Source organism: Marmota marmota, unplaced genomic scaffold (genome assembly GCF_001458135.2).
Source record: "Marmota marmota marmota unplaced genomic scaffold, marMar, whole genome shotgun sequence".
NCBI classification, from domain to species: Eukaryota; Metazoa; Chordata; class Mammalia; order Rodentia; family Sciuridae; genus Marmota; species Marmota marmota.
In genome coordinates this window covers 34,188,639-34,193,280 of record NW_026000240.1, presented here as the reverse complement: position 1 = coordinate 34,193,280, position 4,642 = coordinate 34,188,639, and the positions used below count along the sequence as shown (strand labels likewise).

At 35.2% G+C, this 4,642-nt stretch overlaps 1 protein-coding gene and 1 pseudogene across 8 annotated transcripts in view; one reads left to right on the top strand and one right to left on the bottom strand.

Annotated features, from left to right (window-relative positions):
• LOC125613609 overlaps positions 1 to 1,424 on the bottom strand; it is a 12,403-nt pseudogene extending 10,979 nt beyond the window's left edge.
• Positions 1 to 4,642, top strand: part of Dock3 (dedicator of cytokinesis 3) — a 552,674-nt gene that overhangs the window by 112,039 nt on the left and 435,993 nt on the right. The window lies entirely within an intron of this gene.

The window sequence follows — 4,642 nt, the reverse complement described above, 5'->3', positions numbered from 1 at the left end:
TGTGGCATCTATACACAATGGAGTATTACGCAGCACTAAAAAATGACAAAATCATAGAATTTGCAGGGAAATGGATGGCATTAGAGCAGATTATGGTAAGCGAAGCTAGCCAATCCTTAAAAAACAAATGCCAAATGTCTTCTTTGATATAAAGAGAGCAACTAAGAACAGAACAGGGAGGAAGAGCATGAGGAAAAGATTAACATTAAACAAAGATGAGTGGGGGAAGAGAAAGGGAGAGAGAAGGGAAAGCATATGGAAATGGTAGGAGACCCTCAATGTTACACAAAATTACATATAAGAGGTTGTGAGGGGAAAGGGGGGTGGAAACAAGGGAGAGAATTGAACAACAGCAGATGAGGTAGAGAGGGAAGATGGGAGGAGAGGGGAGGGGGGATAGTAGGGGATAGGAAAGGTAGCAGAATACAACAGTCACTAATTTGCCATTATGTAAAAATGTGAATGTGTAACCAATGTGATTCTGCAATTCGTATATTGGGTAAAAATGGGAGTTCATAACCCAATTGAGTCAAATGTATGAAAGATGATATATCATGAGCTTTGTAATGTTTTGAACAACCAATAAAAGAAAAGAAAAAAAATTTTTACAGTATTTCAGTTTCACTGTTCAAGATGAATATTAAAAAATCAAGCATTTATTCAGTCTGTCATTAATATGAAACACATTGATATGAACTGTCACTGAATTCTTTCTCTCCTATTAAATTTCATCAGTTCAAAGAAAATAAATAAAAAAATAAAAAGTTTTTAAAAATTTTGTTTTCATTTCAGAAAGTCTGTACTTCCTGTCTTCTGACATTAAGGACATTTCCATATATGAACTGAGAAGCATGGATACTGACAAATTCTATAAACCTTGCTCAGCAATTAGTGTTTATGATTTGGCTTCTGCGACTCTTCCAGGATCAATCTCTTGTCATTTGTCAAAAGCACTCTGTGTTCCAAGTCAAACTGGCCATAATCCTTCAAATGTAGATGAACTACATCATGAGTATGTAAAAAGTGGACACTTTCTAAAATCTGTCTCATGAGTCTTTGAACATCTTTTTCTTTAAAAGCTCTTCTCTGTCTGCATCACACTGGTTAAAAATTTTACCTCCAATAGTATATTCCAGAACCAAGATAATTTCTGATGGAGTTCCATAAACTTCATGTAAATTAATGATCCAAGGATTGTCCTGTGCTAGTTCAAGTACAATAGTCTCATGAATTATTTCCACCCGACAGTCTTGGCATTTTCTTTTTTTTCTCATGAACTGCGAGTTCTTTTCTAGAATCTTTCTTTATACATTTCCTCACCAAGGCAGACTTACTCCTGCCCAGTTCCTGGCCAGGGCTGAACTTACTCCTGCCCAGCTTCTGGCCAGAGCTGTGCGCACAGCAGCGTGGATCTCCAACTCCATTCTGACTCGGACTTGCAGGCTGGAGGGTGGAGCCTGAGATGTCAGCCAAGCAGGAGCCACCACTGCCAGGCTTCTCTAGAGGGATCCTGAAGTTCTTCCTTTCCTGCTACTCAGCTCTCTCCTCATAGCTGGCGGGTAATGGGATCACCTCCAGTTGACCCGCTCTACCTGATGCAGACAGCTTCACCTGCCGCTGACACCTTCACCTGGCACTGGACCCTGCCCCTCTCGAAGGACTTGCCTACCACACAGACTGGTGTATGATATTTTAAAAAATATTTTTTTAAATTGTAGATGGAAATAACTTACTTTATTTTTATGTCGTGCTGACAATTGAACACAGTGCATCACATGTGCTAAGTTACAGCCTCAGCCCGTGTATGGTCTATTTTAATGGGTTGTTGAGTTCAGTTTGAAATTATTTTGAGTAAAATTGCAGCTTTGTTCATTAATGATATAAATGTATAGTTTCATTTCTTTGTTTTTGTCAGGTTTTGGTAGCAGTGTAATATTGGCATTGTAGAATGTGGAAGTCTTTCTTCCTTTCCTGTTTCATGGAGTAATTTGAGGAATGTAGCTGCTGTTATTATTATAATTTGGTACTGTGGATTGAACTCGGGGGCACTCGACCAACGAAACACATCCCAAACCCTATTTTGTATTTTATTTAGAGTCAGGGTCTCACTGAGTCACCATTGCTAAGGTTGGCTTTGAACTCGTCATCCTCCTGAGCTGGGATTACAGGTGTGTGCCACCATGCCCAGCATAGCTATTATTTTTTAAAAGTTTAATAAAATTAATCAGAGAGTCTGTCTGGCCCAGAACTTTTTGTTTGGATACTTACTGCTTCAGTCTCATTGCTTACTATTGATTTAACTAGGCCTTTTTTTTTTTTTTTTTGTCACCATGGTCCAGTTTAGTAGGTCATATGTATCTGGAAAATTGTCCATTTTTTTTCTAGATTTTTTAATTTGCTGGAATATAATTTTTCAAGTTAGTCCATAATGATCCTCTGAATTCCAGTGGTATCTGTTGTAATATTTCCTTCCCCCCCTCTTATTTATAGTAAATCAGTTCTTTCCTCTCTTTATCTTTTTGGTGAATTTAGTTAAGGATCTTGTTTATCTTTTCAAAGAAACAACTCTCTTTTTCATTGATCCTTTGTATTTAGTTTTCTATTGTTTCTACTCTGATGTTTATTCTTTCAACTAATTTTATTTTTTGTAGTAGATGAAGACACTACTGTGTTTTTTTTTTTTTTTGGTACCAAGGACTGAATTCATGGACACGCGCCACCACCCCAGGCTTTATTTGATTTTTATGTGATGCTGAGGATCGAACCCAGTGCCTCACATGTGTTAGGCAAGTGTTCTACCAACTGAGCTATAACCCCAGCCCTCAACTAATTTTAGGTTTGCTTTATTCTTGTCCCCACCCCCCAATACCTTGATACACACACACACACACACACACAATATCTCATTAGGTTATTTATTTGAGATCTCAATTTTTTTTTGATATATAGGTAGCCATTGCTATACACTTCTATCTTAGGAGTAATTGTGGTGCAGCCTACAGTTTCTGGTATGTTGTGTTTCCATTTCCATTTGATTTTAGGAATTTTAAAATTTCTCCCCTGGTTTCGTTAATGACCAACTCTCTGTTCAAGTGTATTGTTTAAATCTCCATGCATTTGTATAGTTTCTGCAGTTTTTCTTGTTATTGATTTCTAATTTCATTTTGTTATGGTCTGATATGATGTAAGAAGTTATTTTAGGGTTTTCGATATCTTAAGGCTTGCTTTGTGGCCTAAAATACGATCTTATTTTGGAAAATAACTGATAAAAGAATATGCACTCTACCATCATTGGATGGAAGATTCTATTGTTATCTGTTAGGTCCATTTGATCTCTAGTGTAATTTGTCTCACATCTTTTTTTGTTAATTTTTTAAAATTTTATTATCCTGGACTATCTTTTGGTGAGAATGAGGTATTGAACTCACCCATTTGTTGTATTGGAGTCTGCTTCTCTCTTTATATCTTTATTTTATAAAACTGGGTTCTCCGATATTTGGTGCCTATGTGTTTACAATTTTTATATCACCTTAATGGAGCATTCCTTTTAACAATATGTGGTGACCTTCTTTGCTCTTCAGGCTGATTTTTGGTTTCAAGTCTATTTTGTTCAATATGAATAATATATTCCTCCTTGCTTTCAGAGTCCACTTGTTTGAAATATTATTTTTAATCCTACTTTCATTCTGTATATGTTTTTGTCAGTGAGGTGAGTTTCTCATAGGGAGTAGAATGTTGGGTATTGTTTTTAAATTCATTCAGCTAGTCTGCATCTTTTAATTGGATAATTGAGACAATTTATTTTCATAGTTATTGAAAGGTATGTACTAATTCCTGTCATTGATTTCTTTTTGTTTTCTGGACAGTTTAATAATCTATGTTCATTTCTTACTTATTTATTTTAGAGGTTTGATGGTTTACTATGTTAATGATTGATTCTTCCCTACTTACTATCATTTGTATATTTACTTCTCTGGTGAGAGCTATTTTTTACTTTGCTTTTGTGATTGTGTTTATGTTGCTTCTGCTTCAGTGTGTAAAATTCCTTTAAATATCTTTTTTGATGATGGTTTCATGATTATAAATTATTTATTCTTATATTATCTTGAAGTACCTTTATTTTCTCATTTGATTCTGAAGGATAATTTCCTGGATATAATAATATAGGTTGCAATTATTTTCTTTCAGGGCTTAAATATGTTTCATGTCTCCCTGGCTTTTAGAGTTTTTGCTGAGAAATCTGCTTTTATTCTGATAGGGATGCCCTCTCTCACCACTTCTATTCAATTTAGTCCTCGAAATACTAGCCAGAGCAATTAGACAGACAAAAGAAATTAAAGGCATAAAAATAGGAAAAGAAGAACTTAAATTATCACTATATGCGGATGATATGATAATATATCTAACAGACCCAAAAGGGTCTACAAAGAAACTACTAGAGCTAATAAGTGAATTTAGCAAAGTGGCAGGATATAAAATCAACACACATAAATCAAAGGAATTCCTGTATATCAGCGACAAATCTTCTGAAATGGAAATGAGGACAACCACCCCATTCACAATATCCTCAAAAAAAATAAAATACTTGGGAATCAACCTAACAAAAGATGTGAAAGATTTATACAATGAAAACTACAGAACC